We start from the raw sequence: 18,701 nt of genomic DNA on the forward strand, positions 1-18,701 counted from the left end.
TCTAGGGGTGTACTGTGTATTTTGACCCCACAATATTTGAATGAATCTAAGCAAAGCAGAAGGAAAAAATTACAATTTTCATTTTTTTGGCAATTTTGTCAATTTAAAAAGTTTTTTTTGTACAGTGTACATAGGAATGAAGACGTTCACCCCAAAATGGATCCCCCCGTTTGTCCCATGTTCAAAAACATACTTGTTGTGGCCCTAATCTACTTATAGGACACATGGTTAGGCCTATAATGGAGGGAACACCCGTTGGATTTCTGGGCACAACTGAATAAATTCCAGGACCCATTGCCCACTTGTACGGAATAAAAATTGACTCCCTAAAAATATCCCACTCCGCGCCCTTTTTGGCGTTCCCCAAATCTTAGATAAAAGTAATAATGTGAACTGTGTAGTATTTCCGAAGACAGGGGTAACTACTGAGGCTCGTTGGGATGGGCTCATGGGGCAATAAAACCGCGTATCCCCCCTCCTCATTTCTTGACCTCAGTGGCGGGTATGGGGTGTAAAAAGTGGCACTCTGTGAGTCTCCGTAAGCCTGCTGAGGTGCGGCGGTCTCGCACAGAAGATGCTCAACAAGCTGCTCCTGGAACTGCAGGAAGGCGAACGTTCCCGGGGCTTCTTGTAAATTACGTATTACAGATAGCGGTCTGAATAACGCCGGGCTCACACGGCCGTAGGTGGAATCCGCTTGCAGAGGCCCACAGCGGATCCCAGCTGTGAGCCCGGCTGTGACCCTGCGTACGGCCGCGTAATGTACTGCGCATAACTGCCTACTCACACAGGCGGTCATGCGCAGTACTTTTTTTTTTTGTTTGTATTACCCGCATCATCGCTTAGTGATGACGCGGGTACCCGCAGCCTGTATACAATGTAGTTGCGTATGGGCAGCGGGTATATCCGCGACCACGGAGAACAATGGGCTCTATGTTGTGGATATCCGTGGTAAAATAGAACCTGCTGCGTTCTCTTTTCTGCAAGTGGATTACGCAATTCCGACCCGCTAATGTGAGCAGAAGTGTGTAATCCAATGCAATTGATTTGCGTAATACCGCGGATCAGACGCATTCTGAATCCATAATTCCTATCCGGTCATGTGAGACCGACCTAAGGTAGAACACTACCTTTTTATTACGTGACTGGGGACCGCTCAACGAGGCCACCCGTCACTGCTCCAGGCTCTCGGCGACCGTTGGTCGCTGGAAGCAAGGAGATTTTAAATTTCCTGGGCTCCCCGACTCCTGCGCATGTGTCCGGCATTTTGCCAGCGGTCGCATGCGCAGAATCCGGGAAAGTTCACGGATCAGGATCGCGTCGGGGTGCAAGTACGGAGGCCTCCGTTAAAAAGTTTCATCTTCCCTCAATGATCGCATCAGTGAGGGGAGATGAAGCTTCACCTCTTTTTTACTTTTACGTGATTGCCATTATCCATTGGATAACGGCGATCATGTGATCAGGAACCGCTCACCGCGGCCCCCCGTGAAATCTCCAGGCTCTCGGCTAAATTTTGTAGCCAGGAGCAGGGAGATTTTAAATCACGCTGGCAATCCACAGCTTTTGCGCATGCGTCCGCCACTTTGGTGACGGGCGCGTGCGCAGAAGCTGAGGTAAGGTCCGCGGATAAATCCGCGGGCCTTAGGTACGTCATTTCATCCTCCCTCACGGATATGATCCGTGGGGGGTGATGAGACGTAAGATTTTTTAACTTTTTTAAAACTTTTTTAAACTTTTTTTTTACTTTACATGATCACTGTCATCCATTGGATGACAGTGATCATGTCCCTGGTGACATTCCTCTGCTCCGGGCTACACATGGCAGCCTGGAATTTTAAATTTCCTGGGGCTCGAGGGAAAATTCATGTCAATCATCGGGCGCGCATGCGCAGAGGGGGACTTCGGGTCCCGGAACATCGGGACACCGCTGAGGACGGGGGGTGAGTATTTTCACCTCTCCTCATGGATCCGATCCATGAGGGGAGGTGAAATGGATACTTTTTAAAACTTTTTTAAAACTTTTTCGCGTTTGCCGCTATCCAATGGATAGCGGCGATCGGGGGCCCGGGGACCGCGGCAACACCTCCTGGCTCCCGGCTACCTTCAGGAGCCGGGAGACAGGAGATTTTAAATTTGCCGGGGGCTCCCCTGGCTTCTGCGCATGCGCGTGACGTCATCGGCGGGCGCGCATGCGCAGAAGACCGGCAGCGTGTCCGGGAGGACCAGATTCATCGGGGGCAGCTCGGAGAAGGCAGGTGAGCATTTTCAGCTGCCCTGATGGATCCGATCCATCAGGCAGCTGAATCTTTACTTTTTTTCACTGTTTTATTTACTTTTTTGCGATCGGCGCTATCCATTGGATATCGCCAATCGCAATGCTGGGGGGGACTGCCCGCATCCTGGGATGACAGCTCCATGCTGTCGGCTACCTGCGGGCACCAACAGCATGGAGCTGTCACGTCCTCAGGCAAGTGGGCATTAATCCAAAGAGGATGCATAAAACTACCTCCTCTAGGATTAAAGCCCACTTTCTGAGGATGTAGTTTCCCGATGGGGCAGTCGTTAAAGGGTTAATACCTGCACTGCAAATTACTGTAATTTGTGCGTTTTATGCAATAAGTTGTTCCAGTGTGTAAGTGGTAAGTGATGCTGTGACAAGCCAACATCTTGCCTTCCCAACTCCTCAATGTACGCCATGAGTCCGGGGTCACCCTACGGGATGCTGCACTCTTACACACTGACAATAGATTTTCTAGTGACGTGAGAGTGAATGAAAACACATAATTATGAAACCAACGAATTTCAATGGTTTCATTCGCATTTGCGATGTGTTCACTCAAATCTAGCTGTGATTAAAAAAAATCTGCGAAATCACCCATTGAAATCAATGGGAGAAGATTGCAAAACAGCCTTGGAATCTTCCATAGCGAGGAGAGAGAGGGGGGCGGAACTACAGGGGCTCTCCTACATATCTCTCTATATTTGGAGAGATAGGTGGTGGGGCTAGAGGGCTTTCCCATGGCTTCCCTAGTGGGTGGATCCATTTAGCATACCCCTTCTCTTCGCCAGTGATGAATCACTATGAGAATCCCTCTAGCCCCATCCACTCTAGCTCCATCACTTCCTCTCTCTCTCTCTCTCTCTCTCGGCAAAGCCCTGGGTAAGCCCTTTAGCCCTGCCCCTATCTCTCCAAATATGGGGAGATATGTAGGACATTCCCTGTAACTCTGCCCCCTTACCCTCCTCGCTATGGGGGATTCCAAGGCTGTTTCGCGATCTTCTCCCATAGATTTCAATGGGGCCCCAGACCCATTAAAACAATGGCTGATATCTCAGATTTCTTTTTATCGTAGGTAGACTTGAGTGAACACATCACAAATGAGAATGAAACTATGGAAATTCATTGGTTTCATAATCATGCATTTTCAGTCACTCTCGCATCGCTAGAAAATGTATCGTCAGTGTGCAAGAGCCCTTATACTGGTCTCGCTCAGGACCTCTCTCTGTAATCTAGAAAAGGAGATGATCAGTAAAAACCCATCCTGCCAAAGCTTATGTTTTCTGGTATTACAAGATGACCATTCACATAAGTGGCCATGCTATGTTACATTTCCTGTGCAGGACCGCTGTAGGGGAAATGCTTCATTACTTTCTCCAGAAAAATCATGTCTTTCCGTGGGTGACAAGAGCAGCACCTAAGGTGATCAAGGGATTGTGCATACCCTAGGATGAGTGGAGCTACCTATACTCAGGAGGTAGCTGTCATTACCTGTTGCTCCTGATACCCCTTGTGGCAAGTTGGGGTACACTTGCCTGCGGATTGCTGACCTCTCGCACATGAAAATGGCGCACCGCACGTGTAGAAACTTCAGAGATGTGGATTTCTTTATCTGGCACCCGCCAAAGTTTATTCATGATCACCGCAATCACAAACACAGTTCATATAAGCACCCCGCCTGGGTGTAGAGTTTAGGGTCGTCTTCCCTGTCAAACTCCTGGTCTGCAGTAGACCCTGGGCTAGCAGCCCTTCCAGCTCCACGAATCTGGCTCTCTCTCAGCCAATGTCTCTCTCAACTTGGGTGTGAGTCCAGGGTTGTCATCCCTATCGGACTCTGGCCTTTGCTAGGCCCTCTCAACTTGGGTGTGGGTCCAGGGTTGTCATCCCTGTCGGACTCTGGCCTTTGGAGGGCCACCAGCCTGCAGCACCTCAGCTCTGCTGTGCTGGTCCTCTTCCTCTTGCTTTTGGCAGGAACTGGCTTTTATCTGGTTCCTGCTCCACGCCTTGGTGTTAACCTGAGCAGCAGAAGTCCTGTCTGCAGCCCTCTACAGGCCCTTCTGTGTACTGCACTGCTACACCCTATACACATGTATGTTTGGGTCAGCTGAGCGTGCATGTGTTGTGTGTACTTATGGCCAGAACGGATGCAGCTTAGTGCAGGGCTGTCATGAACAGCGTTTGTAGTCGGGCTGGGGTTACAAAGTAAGGAGTTAAAGTTTAGTAAAAGGGAATGGGGCTAGGTACCTAAGAGGAGATAGGTGGAGAGGGTCTAGGGCATGAGGAGGCAGGAAGGGTACTTTTGGAAGCCTAGGAGGTGTCTGCAATTCCAGCCAGGGTTTGGACGAACAAGCAGCCCTCCCGACTGCCCGTTCCGTTTATGGGAGTTTTCTGAGCAGCAGGTGGGGTTTTAGGGTGAGACTTGTCATACTATCTGTGGGAAAGTGGTTCAAGGGGTCTTTTGAAAGTATGGTCATCCCTCATTAATAAGTCCTCTATTAGTGGTTGGGATATTGCCCCAGGCAGTCCGGTGGAACTGGCTCTCAGGGGTCAGGCAGTACCTCTGGCAGATTTGTCTGGCTACTAAATAACATACCGCTTTTGCCCTCTCTAACATAGGCATAGTGCCTTAAACACAGAGAAAAACTCCATCAGCTTTACCTAACCAGGGTGTCAATCTAGGGGGCATCCTTCCCTGTCAGACTCATGGCAGCAGCCTAGTCTGCATCAGACCACTCACAGATGGGGGGCCCTGAGCTCAGCAAGACAGCAATTTTTCTCCTGTCTTACCACACCCAGACAGGTTTAGCCTCATTAAGGATCAGGCTACACCCTCTCTCTGCCAAATCTTTCTTCAGAAAGCCTGCTCTCCAGTCCCCTAAAGGCCACCTCTGGTATTGCACTTCTACACTATGCATTAAAAGAAAAAGAAAAAATTAAATTCTAAATAAGTACCTAGAGGAAGTTGTCATTTTGCTGCAAAACTCAGTATGCATTTATGTCTCAGGCAGATATGCAAATGATGAGAGTTTGTAGGATGGTTAGATGAAGGGTCTTGCCTCCTCCTGAGGCCCCAATAGTGGTTCCACCCTTGGCCTATAAAGAGGCTCTCAGAGGCTCCTTGTGTGTAGTGGCCACTTTTACCGCTTGTATAGAGCTTGTTAACCACTAGACACCTCTATGATGCAACTAAAGAGATTTTGTCAAGTTACCAGAGTCTAAGAGGGGTGCATTATTGGAATGTGAGAAGCTGAATGGTCATATGAATTGAATGCCACCGGGCCGTTCTGGACAGACTGTTAGGAGTTGTTGGAACCAGTGGATACATAAAGGCATACATGCAAAGCGACTGCTCTCCGGATGCCCTCAAAAAACTATCAACAGAGAGCATCATCTGATCATCCTCCAAACACGAGCAGCTCCAACTGTTTTGTTTTCCACCATCCACAGACAGGTCGCACTATTGTTACAGGCCCCTGTCTCTGTCGTAACCATTTCCAGGCTCTTGGCGTAAGGACTTTTGGTCTCATGGCTTTCATTACATGTACTGCCTTTGACACCCACCCACCATTGCCTTCATTTGCAGTGGTGTCATGTACAACAAAACTGGCCTGCTATAGAGTGGAACTGGGTTGTCTTCAAGGAAGACCCAAGGATGAGGAACTTAATCCTGCTTTTGATGTGGAGCAGCTCACAGTCCCCACTGCTAGTGTGATAATCTGGGAGACCATCGCATACAACAGTTGGTCACCCCTAGTAGTACTACAAGGGACAATAGCAGCTCAGCGATATATTCAGGATGGCAGCTTCCATAGCTTATGAGTTTGTATTAGCTAGAGGCTCAGTTACAGCAAATGTGGAGTGATATGTCGCAGGATACATTGTGTAACGTGTATGCCTCCATGCCCGCTAGTATCACATCTTGTATCCAAGCTAGAGGTGGTACAAGAGGGTACAAGAGCCTCCAGGCCTCCCCGTATCACATCTTGTATCCAAGCTAGAGGCGGTACAACAGGGTACTAAAATTGTCCTTCACATGTTTAGTTTTCTGCATTCAATTCTCCTTTTGCTCTGATATTGTAATCACTAAAGCCCCATTTACAAAGGACGAGTGTTGGGCAAACGATGCCCGACACTCCTCCCTGTGTTTTCTCAATCCCGTGCTTCAGCACGGGAGCTGGCAGAGCAGGCCGGTTCATGGAGCGGCCAGCTGGGGAGCGGGACAGTGCAGGAGAGAGGCAGGGAGTCGGTGAGGAGGAGGGAAGGGGGAGACAGCTCCGATGGTGGCGTATAACGGCCGGACGCGAAAACGGCAGCCAATATACGCTTGTCTGAATAAGCCCTAAGGCTGAAAAAAAAGACACATATCCATCCAGTTCAGTTTATTATGACATGGAATATTCTACAGGATCATATATCTGTCACCAGTATCTGAAATGTGCAGAAAATACAGAATATACAGTTTGTCTTAAAGGGGTTGTCCCGCGACAGCAAGTGGGTCTATACACTTCTGTATGGCCATAATAATGCACTTTGTAATGTACATTGTGCATTAATTATGAGCCATACAGAAGTTATAAAAAGTTTTATACTTACCTGCTCCGTTGCTGGCGTCCTCGTCTCCATGGTGCCGACTAATTTTCGCCCTCCGATGGCCAAATTAGCCGCGCTTGCGCAGTCCGGGTCTTCTGCAGTCTTCTATGGAGCCGCTCGTGCAGAATGCAGGCTCCGTGTAGCTCCGCCCCGTCACGTGCTGATTCCAGCCAATCAGGAGGCTGGAATCGGCAATGGACCGCACAGAAGAGCTGCGGTCCACGGAGACAGAGGATCCCGGCGGCCATCTTCAGCGGTAAGTATTGAAGTCACCGGAGCGCGGGGATTAAGGTAAGCGCTCCGGTAAGCTTTCTTTACCTCCCTGCATCGGGGTTGTCTCGCGCCGACCGGGGGGGCGGTTGAAAAAAAAAAAAACCCGTTTCGGCGCGGGACAACCCCTTTAAAAGTATGGAAGCACCCATATAGATTGAAAACGGTTTGGTAGCTGGTGATCCTGTCTTGCTGCTTGGGAAGGCGGAAACCTGCTGGGTCATGTGATCAATGTGATGGATATTTTGAATCTCGCCATCTTGGCTTTAACTCTAGTTTTTCCACTGTGAAGGTAGGCGTGTGATATATCAAACTAGTCGAGAATTTTACCAGAAAACACCGGTGTGCTTCATTGTAACATAACTTTATTTGTTCTCAGGCAGAGTGTGTTGAGATCACCCTTATGTCAGGTGAACAGAGCACACATGGAGTTCAATCAACGTCACCCAACCAGCATCAGCAACGGTCTTTTGTTGTTCAGATTTTGGTTTATCATCGCTGGCTTGTTTTTCGGAATTTGGAGAGAAGTTTGGCATCTGCACTGCGGGTAATGGGAGGTCTGGTTGGGTGCCGAGGATTGGAATCAGCTGCAATGACATTCGCTTCGTTCAGCTGGCATAAGGAATTTTTAAACAGGACTAATACTGCTGAAATTAGTTTTAAAAAAAAGGACACGGAACGGAATGGAAGCAAATGGATAATGAGTGAATCAAAGTTTTCTGTTTGCTTTCCATTGAAAAAAATTTGAAATGAGTGAAGAAAAAGCAGAAATATTTATTTTCGTTACAATTCCGTTTCTCTGCTCCAAAAACAGAAGCCCTAGCGCTGATGTGAAATGAGCCCAAGTACCTTCCAGGTCTTAACATCTCCTTACGGGTTCTTTCACACGAGCGTATAAACGGCGATGGTGTTTTTATTTTTTCACGCCTGCTCCGTATGAGCGCCTGAATGGGTGTTTTTCAGTGACCACGGCCAGCATTTTCTCGACAATCACGAAAGCAAGCATCATTTTTAACGAGAAAATACGCCGCACCCCGAAAAACCCTCGCTCTGCCATAAACCTCAGGATGCCTTCCAGTGCCTATATAGAGACACCTGTAAGCTTTTCGCAGTGTTGGACGCTGCATTACTGCCTCCCTCTCCCTTCTTTTTCCCTGCTCTTATAGGAGTCTATGGGATCCGCCAGAACTATCTTTTTGGCCACCGTATACACATCGGACATATTTTGTCTGCTTATGTTCCATCTTTCGCGTTGCAGATGTATTTACACGCCGTACAATTGCCCATGTGAACGAATGCTTTGAAAACAAATGCTTCACATTAGAGGCGTAACTTGAAGCTTCCGGGCCCCGATGCAAAACTTGTAACCTGGGCCCCCAACTATAATGCTTTACTTATAGTACTGGGTTCCCTATATGGAGAAGAGAGGCCTTATGGGCCCCCTAAGGCTCCTGGGCCCGGGTGCAACCGCATCCCCTGCATCCTCTATAGTTACGCCCCTGCTTCACATGGGTAGCATATATATGCCCAGGCGTGAAAATGCGTCAAGTTGCGCTCGTGAAAATGAAGCCTAAGGCCCATTTAGACAGAACGATTATCGCTCGAGATTCGCTCAAAGACGTCTTTTGAGCGATAATCGTTGTGTGTAAACGCGTTACCTATTTGTTCATTGTTCTCTTTCAGTCCGCTTAAAATCCATCTGTCGGCAGATCGCTTTTCGTTTGGTTTGGCTGGGCGTATATTCAGCTGGCTAAAGGCGGAGCGATTGGCTGTCGGGAGGACAAAGCTTTGGTTTTAACACACCCACCTAGTGCTCAACCATTGGCCGTGCTGTTTTGACGTACCCTGCAAGCTGCGACCAAGACCACTGAAAAATGAATTCGCCTTTTTAAACGCACACGCTAAAGTATCGGATTCACGGATTATTTTTATTTAGGCTCACGCAGATTTCGTTACTAGATTTAAGGTCACTAATAGGTCAATACACACACGGATGACCAAGAGATTATTTACATTCCAAGGACAAAAATACTATCGTTTGTACCACCTAGTTTTTTCATATAACATGTTTCGGCAACCTCCGGAGCTGTCATTGAAGTGAATGGAGCAATGACGTGCTTGAGAAACCTCAGCTCAATTCACTTGGGAATTGACCAAACCCGCATTCTCAGAATCGGTGCGTATTAGAGATGAGCGAACGTACTCGTCCGAGCTTGATACTCGTTCGAGTATTAGCGTGTTCGAGATGCTCGTTACTCGAGACGAGTACCACGCGATGTTCGAGTTACTTTCACTTTCATCTCTGAGACGTTAGCTCGCTTTTCTGGCCAATAGAAAGACAGGGAAAGCATTACAACTTCCCCCTGCGACGTTCAAGCCCTATACCACCCCCCTGCAGTGAGTGGCTGGCGAGATCAGGTGTCACCCGAGTATATAAATCGGCCCCTCCCGCGGCTCGCCACAGATGCATTCTGACAGAGATCAGGGAAAGTGCTGCTGATGGTGGAGCTGCTATAGGGAGAGCGTTAGGAGTTATTTTAGGCTTCAAGAACCCCAACGGTCCTTCTTAGGGCAACATCTGACCGTGTGCAGTACTGTTGATGCTGATTTTAGCAGTGTTGCACAATTTTTTTTTTTTGTATATCGGGCGTGCAGAGCATTGCGTCCGCAGTCTGCAGTCATTGTACAGAGTATAGGGCCAGTACTGGTGAGGCAGGGAAAGAGATATTCAGGCTATATAGGCAGTGGGCTTTCTCCAAAAAATTGGGGAAAAATACTATATTTGGGCTGCCTGTGACCGTCTTCAGTTTACTGCGTGTCTGCTGGGGGTAGTAGTCCTAATTAATACGCAGCTAAGCGTTACAGCAGTCTTGCGCAAAATTGTTTCCTAGATCTGCTGTCTCTGTTACATGATCGCCGTCATCCCGCCCGAGGGAAAGAGTATACATAATATTATACGCTGCCTACAGTATCTATCTGCTGGGGGTAGTAGTCCTAATTAATACGCAGCTAAGCGTTACAGCAGGCTTGCGCAAAATTGTTTCCTGGATCCGCTGTCTCTGTTACATGATCGCCGTCATTCCGCCAGAGGGAAACAGTATACATAATATTATACGCTGCCTATAGTATCTATCTGCTGGGGGTAGTAGTCGTAATTAATACGCAGCTAAGCGTTACAGCAGGCTTGCGCAAAATTGTTTCCTGGATCTGCTGTCTCTGTTACATGATCGCCGTCATCCCGCCAGAGGGAAACAGTATACATAATATTATACGCTGCCTACAGTATCTGTCTGTTGTATCAGCTCAGCATTTAAAAAAAATAGAAGCAAAATACTTAAGGCCTACTACTGGCCTTTGGCCACTTGACTGCTTCTGCACTGTGAATTCCACTAGCTCAGTCATACGCACCTACGTCTCACTACAGGTGTGCGCAAAATTGTTTCCTGGCTCTGCTGTGTGTTCCGTAAGGGAAGTCAGCCTCCAACCACAGGCCAATAAGCGGCACATTTAATTACAGCCTTCTGTTTCTGCACTACTGGTAATACAGCATGCTGAGGGGTAGGGGTAGGCCTAGAGGACGTGGACGCGGGCGAGGACGCGGAGGCCCAAGTCAGGGTGTGGGCACAGGCCGAGCTCCTGATCCAGGTGTATCGCAGCCGACTGCTGCGGGATTAGGAGAGAGGCACGTTTCTGGCGTCCCCACATTCATCTCACAATTAATGGGTCCACGCGGTAGTCCTTTATTAGAAAATGAGCAGTGTGAGCAGGTCCTGTCGTGGATGGCAGAAAGTGCATCCAGCAATCTATCGACCACCCAGAGTTCTGCGCCGTCCACTGCTGCAACTCTGAATCCTCTGGCTGCTGCTCCTCCTTCCTCCCAGCCTCCTCACTCCATTACAATGACACATTCTGAGGAGCAGGCAGACTCCCAGGAACTGTTCCCGGGCCCCTGCCCAGAATGGCCAGCAATGGTTCCTCTCCCACCGGAGGAGTTTGTCGTGACCGATGCCCAACCTTTGGAAAGTGTCCGGGGGATGAGGCTGGGGACTTCCGGCAACTGTCTCAAGAGCTTTCAGTGGGTGAGGAGGACGATGACGATGAGACACAGTTGTCTATCACTCAGGTAGTAGTAATTGGAGTAAGTCCGAGGGAGGAGCGCACAGAGGATTCAGAGGAAGAGCAGCAGGACGATGAGGTGACTGACCCCACCTGGTTTGCTACGCCTACTGAGGACAGGTCTTCAGAGGGGGAAGCAAGGGCAGCAGCAGGGCAGGTTGCAAGAGGCAGTGCGGTGGCCAGGGGTAGAGGCAGGGCCAGACCGAATAATCCACCAACTGTTCCCCAAAGCGCCCCCTCGCGCCATGCCACCCTGCAGAGGCCGAGGTGCTCAAAGGTCTGGCAGTTTTTCACTGAGAGTGCAGACGACCGACGAACAGTGGTGTGCCACCTTTGTCGCGCCAAGATCAGCCGGGGAGCCACCACCACCAGCCTCACCACCACCAGCATGCGCAGGCATATGATGGCCAAGCACCCCACAAGGTGGGACGAAGGCCGTTCACCACCTCCGGTTTGCACCGCTGCCTCTCCCCCTGTGCCCCAACCTGCCACTGAGATCCAACCCCCCTCTCAGGACACAGGCACTACTGTCTCCTGGCCTGCACCACACCCTCATCCACCAATGTCTCTCAGCGCACCGTCCAGCCGTCGCTAGCGCAAGTGTTGGAGTGCAAGCGCAAGTACACCGCCACGCACCCGCACGCTCAAGCGTTAAATGTGCACATAGCCAAATTTATCAGCCTGGAGATGCTGCCGTATAGGGTTGTGGAAACGGAGGCTTTCAAAAGTATGATGGCGGAGGCCAGTTCCCAGTCGCCACTACTTTTCCCGATGTGCCGTCCCAGCCCTGCACGACCACGTCTCCCGCAACATTGTACGCGCCCTCACCAACGCGGTTACTGCCAAGGTCCACTTAACAACAGACACGTGGACAAGCACAGGCGGACAGGGCCACTATATCTCCCTGACGGCACATTGGGTGAATTTAGTGGAGACTGGGACAGAGTCAGAGCCTGGGACCGCTCACGTCCTACCCACCCCCAGAATTGCGGGCCCCAGCTCGGTGGTGGTATCTGCGGCGGTGTATGCTTCCTCCACTAAACCACCCTTCTCCTCCTCCTCCTCCGCAACCTCTGTCTCGCAATCAAGATGTGTCAGCAGCAGCACGTCGGCAGCAGTCGGTGTCGCGCGGCGTGGCAGCACAGCGGTGGGCAAGCGTCAGCAGGCCGTGCTGAAACTACTCAGCTTAGAAGATAAGAGGCACACGGCCCACGAACTGCTGCAGGGTCTGACAGAGCAGACCGACCGCTGGCTTGCGCCGCTGAGCCTCCAACCGGGCATGGTTGTGTGTGACAACGGCCGTAACCTGGTGGCGGCTCTGCAGCTCGGCAGCCTCACGCACGTGCCATGCCTGGCCCACATCTTTAATTTGGTGGTTCAGCGCTTTCTGAAAAGCTACCCACGCTTGTCAGACCTGCTCGGAAAGGTGCGCCGGCTCTGCGCACATTTCCGCAAGTCCCACACGGACGCTGCCACCCTGCAACATCGGTTTCATCTGCCAGTGCACCGACTGCTGTGCGACGTGCCTACACGGTGGAACTCTACGCTCCACATGTTGGCTAGGCTCTATGAGCAGCGTAGAGCTATAGTGGAATACCAACTCCAACATGGGCGGCGCAGTGGGAGTCAGCCTCCTCAATTCTTTACAGAAGAGTGGGCCTGGTTGGTAGACATCTGCCAGGTCCTTGGAAACTTTGAGGAGTCTACCCAGATGGTGAGCGGCGATGCTGCAATCATTAGCGTCACCATTCCTCTGCTATGCATCTTGAGAAGTTCCCTGCAAACCATAAAGGCAGATGCTTTGTGCTCGGAAACAGAGGCGGGGGAAGACAGTATGTCGCTGGATAGTCAGAGCACCCTCCTGTCTATATCTTAGCGCGTTGAGGAGGAGGAGGAGCATGAGGAGGATGAGGAGGAGGGGGAAGAGACAGCTTGGCCCACTGCTGAGGGTACCCATGCTGCTTGTCTGTCATCCTTTCAGCATGTATGGCCTGAGGAGTAGGAGGAGGATCCTGAAAGTGATCTTCCTAGTGAGGACAGCCATGTGTTGCGTACAGGTACCCTGGCACACATGGCTGACTTCATGTTAGGATGCCTTTCTCGTGACCCTCGCGTTACACGCATTCTGGCCACTACGGATTACTGGTTGTACACACTGCTCGACCCACGGTATAAGGAGAACCTTTCCACTCTCATACCCAAAGAGGAAAGGGGTTCGAGAGTGATGCTATACCACAGGACCCTGGCGGACAAACTGATGGTAAAATTCCCATCCGACAGCGCTAGTGGCCGAAGGCGCAGTTTCGAGGGCCAGGTAGCAGGGGAGGCGCGGAGATCAGGCAGCATGTACAGCACAGGCAGGGGAACACTCTCTAAGGGCTTTGACAGCTTTCTGGCTCCCCAGCAAGACTGTGTCACCGCTCCCCAGTCAAGGCTGAGTCGACGGGAGCACTGTAAAAGGATGGTGAGGGAGTACGTAGCCGATCGCATGACCGTCCTCGGTGACGCCTCTGCCCCCTACAACTACTGGGTGTCGAAGCTGGACACGTGGCCTGAACTCGCGCTGTATGCCCTGGAGGTGCTTGCTTGTCCTGCGGCTAGCGTCTTGTCAGAGAGGGTGTTTAGTGCGGCTGGGGGAATCATCACAGATAAGCGTACCCGCCTGTCAACCGACAGTGCTGACAGGCTTACACTCATCAAGATGAACAAAGCCTGGATTTCCCCAGACTTCTCTTCTCCACCAGCGGACAGCAGCGATACCTAAACAATAGGTAGGCTGCACCCACGGATGGAAGCATTGTTCTCTATCACCATCAAAAACGTGGACCTTTTAGCTTCATCAATCTGTGTATAATATTCATCCTCCTCCTCCTACTCCTCCTGAAACCTCACGTAATCACGCCGAACGGGCAATTTTTCTTAGGCCCACAAGGCTCAGTCATATAATTTTTGTAAACAATTTTTATACGTTTCAATGCTCATTAAAGCGTTGAAACTTTCACCTGAACCAATTTTTATTTTAACTGGGCTGCCTCCAGGCCTAGTTACAAATTAAGCCACATTAACCAAAGCGATTAATGGGTTTCACCTGCCCTCTTGGTTGGGCATGGGCAATTTTTCTGACGTACATTAGTACTGTTGATACACCAATTTTTTGGGGCCCTCGCCTACAGTGTAATCCAATAAATTTTTTGCCCACCTGCATTAAAGTTGACGTTACATCAGCTGTGATGGGCAATGCAATGGGATACATTTATGTACAGCCGGTGGGTTCCAGGGAGCCACCCATGCTGTGGGTCCACACGGAGTTGTAACTGCATGTGTCCACTTCTAAAGAACCCCAGTCTGACTGGGGCATGCAGTGTGGGCCGAAGCCCACCTGCATTAAACATGACATTACCTCAGCTGTGCTGGGCACTGCAATGGGATATATTTATGTACCGCCGGTGGCTTCCTGGCACCCACCCATGCTGTCGGTCCACACGGAGTTGTAACTGCATGTGTCCACTTCTAAAGAACCCCAGTCTGACTCGGGCATGCAGTGTGGGCCGAAGCCCACCTGCATTAAACATGACATTACCTCAGCTGTGATGGGCAATGCAATGGGATATATTTATGTACCACCGGTGGCTTCCTGGCACCCACCCATGCTGTCGGTCCACACGGAGTTGTAACTGCATGTGTCCACTTCTAAAGAACCCCAGTCTGACTGGGGCATGCAGTGTGGGCCGAAGCCCACCTGCATTTAATCGGACGTTACCTCAGCTGTGATGGGCACTGCAATGGGATACATTTATGTACAGCCGGTGGGTTCCAAGGAGCCACCCATGCTGTGGGTGCACACGGAATTCCCATTGCGGAGTTGTACCTGCCTGTGACTATTAATAAAAAAACGCGGTCTGACTGGGGCATGCAGACACCTTGACAGAATGAATAGTGTGTGGCACATAGGTTCCCCATTGCTATGCCCACGTGTGCAGCTCCTGATGGCGGTGGCACAGGATTATATTTCTCATTGCTTCTGTACAGCATTGTGGGCTATCGCCCCACCCCTTTTAAAGAGGGTAGCTGCCTAGCCGTGCCAACCCTCTGCAGTGTGTGCCTGCGGTTCCTCCTCATGGCAGACGCACTTATAAATAGACATGAGGGTGGTGTGGCATGAGTGCAGCTGAAGGCTGCGCAGGGACAATTTGGTGTGCGATGTGGACACCGGGTCGTGCGGGGGGGTTGGGCAGCATGTAACCCAGGAGAAGTGGCAGCGGAGTGTCATGCAGGCAGTGATTGTGCTTTGTTGGAGGTAGTGTGGTGCTTAGCTAAGGTATGCATTGCTAATGAGGGCTTTTCAGAAGTAAAAATTGTTGGGAGGGGGGGGCCCACTCTTGCCGCTATTGTGGCTTACTAGTGGGACCTGGGAACTTGAGATGCAGCCCAACATGTAGCCCCTCGCCTGCCCTATCCGTTGCTGTGTCGTTCCCATCACTTTCTTGAATTGCCCAGATTTTCACAAATGGAAACCTTAGCGAGCATCGGCGATATACAAAAATGCTCGGGTCGCCCATTGACTTCAATGGGGTTCGTTACTCGAAACGAACCCTCGAGCATCGCGAAAACGAGCACCCGAGCATTTTGGTGCTCGCTCATCTCTACTAGTGAGGCAACTATACATGTGGCAGTGTACCTCAAGCTGACTTAGGGTATGTTTACATGTGGCGGAAATGCTGCAAAATGTTCACAGCAAATTCTGCATCTAAAAGAACAGTCAAAATCTGTACCATTGCTTCTTGAGCTTCTTGAGCCCTAGCTTCCAGTGGCATCAAGATACACTAATACCGAGGCGGTATAACAGGGTACTAGAGCCTTCATGCCCACCCATATCACATCTTGTATTGAAACTACAGATGAAACATCAGGACACTAGAGCTTGCGTGCCTATGCCTGTCACATCTTGTATCCAAGAGAAATGCATTACAACAGAGTACTAGAGCTTCCATGCCCAACCATATCACATCTTGCAACGAAGCTAGAGGCGACCCAACAGATTTTTTTACATTTATTTATTTTCTGGTTGATAAATGAATCTTTAATGGATGTGTATTTATTCATCAAAGGATAGATAGATAGATAGATAGATAGATAGATAGATAGATAGATAGATAGATAGATAGATAGATAGATATGAGATAGATAGATATTAGATAGATAGATATGAGATAGATAGATAGATATGAGATAGATATGAGATAGATAGAGAGATAGATATGAGATAGATATGAGATAGATAGAGAGATAGATATGAGATAGATAGATAGATAGATAGATAGATAGATAGATAGATAGATAGATAGATAGATAGATAGATAGATAGATAGATAGACTTTGATGAACAAATACACTTTCTTGCTCCCCAGCCTGAAGTGATGATTTCGGTCACCGGGTTTACATGTTGCTCCACCAGATGGTATTTTGGATGTAAATAAGGTGCAGTGATAACTCCTTATCATGGATGTGAAGTCTCTAAAGACATAAAAGCCAAAGTCACATCATGATACCAGTATATTGTCCTACAACAATGGAGTCCTGGATTACAGGTCTGCTGGACAAATATATTATATAGGCCGCCTGCAGACGAGCGGGTCGGATCCGGCAGCGAGAAATCTCGCCGCGCGATCCGACCCCAGAGCCTGCAGGGACGAGCGCGTACTCACCCGCGCCTGGCGGCCCCGGCTCTTTGATGTGCCGGCTGCCGCGCAGCCGGCGCATGCGCAGACCGGAGCCGGCGGCCAGGTGAGTGCGTGCCCCGCACAAAATTAGAACATGCCGCGGTTTGTTTGCCGCGCGAGATTTCGCGCGACCAAACCGCGGCCGTCTGCATAGGAGTGCGTATTGTAATGCACTCCTATGCAGTCTTTCAGCGGCGGAAATCCCGCGGGAAATCCCGCGGCGGGATTTCTGCTCGTCTGCAGGCGGCCATACAAAGAGGGACTTCAGAATGACGTACAAGATCTAGAAGTCAGGGCTAAGATAGTGTCTGGTCTACAGATGAGCCTTTTATACACCACTGACTATCAGCGTCTACTAGGATTATCGCGCCTGCCAACGTGCGTTTTTCACACTGATGCGAGGCGCTTATTTTATTTAAGAACACCTCACAAAACTTCAGTGTATTTCAATGGGGAACATCACATTGTACTCGCATGCACATCCCACGGTATGCGAGTGCCATGCAGTATCTTTAAAGGTCCCATTGAAAACAATGGGCGAGGCGTTGCACTGGAACACCCAAAGACAGAACGCGCAGCAATGCTGCAAGGGAAAAAACTTCAAAGTCCAATCAAAAGAATAGAGTTTATTTTCATGCAAGTTTTGTGTGTCGCGACACACAAAATTCAGGCGAGATTCTCCATCTGTGAATAAGCCCTTAGGTCTCATGCCCACGGCCGTGTCGGACTCCACCAGCGGAACATCGCAGCGGAGTCAGATATGGCCCCCCCCAAAGACCCCATACTCACCTCTCCGGATCCGCCACGCGAGTCCCATCTGGCGAGTCGGTGAGCATGTGCAGTACAGCGCATGACACGCCGGCAGTGGGCGATGACACGGCTAGCGGTGGGTGGTGACGCGTAATCACGCAATACTTCCACTGTGCTCACAGTGGAAGTATCGCGTGATGGACGGCTTCCATTGACTACAGTGGAAGCGGACGCGCGTTTTCCCACGACAATTAGAGCATGCAGTGATTTCTTTCACGCTGCGGAATTCCACACCGTGAACATTGAAATGTAGAAAGCTATTAGGTTCAATAGAACCTCATAGCTGCGGGATAACACCATGGATTTCCGCCGTGTGACACGCGGCGTAATTCTGTACGTGGGTATTAGCCCTAGCACAGATAACACTGACCAACACGTATTTTGGTGCAGAGCGTTTGATAGCTGATATAAGGTATATTTCATGTGCTGATTTCAAATATGCCATCCATTTTCCCCTATCAGCTCTAGTTTTTGTGATATAGGCACCGACTGAATTTTATTACCCTATTCCATATTACACACATGATCGATATCATTAAACAAATACTGTACAAATTAGTGGTATTTTCTACAATATTGTGATGCAAGGGCACCCCCTGAAAATAAGACCTAGTAGAGGTCTTGCTGAAGTTCTAATTATATGGCATCCCCCAAAAGTAAGACCTAGCTCTGTCCCTGCTGTGTGAGTCTGCTGTGATGACCTCCCCCTGGTGGGCGGAAGCTGCAATACCGTCCCTGCTGTACGATAGGTCCAGGAACTGCTGTGGGTGATCATTACAGTCTCCAGACAGTGTGTACTTGGAAATAATGGTAGTAACGAGAAATTCTTGATAGGATCCACAGTTTGTCTGGTTATGCTGGTTTGTGATGACAACTACTGTACGGTATATAATAAATGTGCATTTTTTTTGTGCAAC

Source organism: Eleutherodactylus coqui, chromosome 11 (genome assembly GCF_035609145.1).
Source record: "Eleutherodactylus coqui strain aEleCoq1 chromosome 11, aEleCoq1.hap1, whole genome shotgun sequence".
NCBI lineage: Eukaryota > Metazoa > Chordata > Amphibia > Anura > Eleutherodactylidae > Eleutherodactylus > Eleutherodactylus coqui.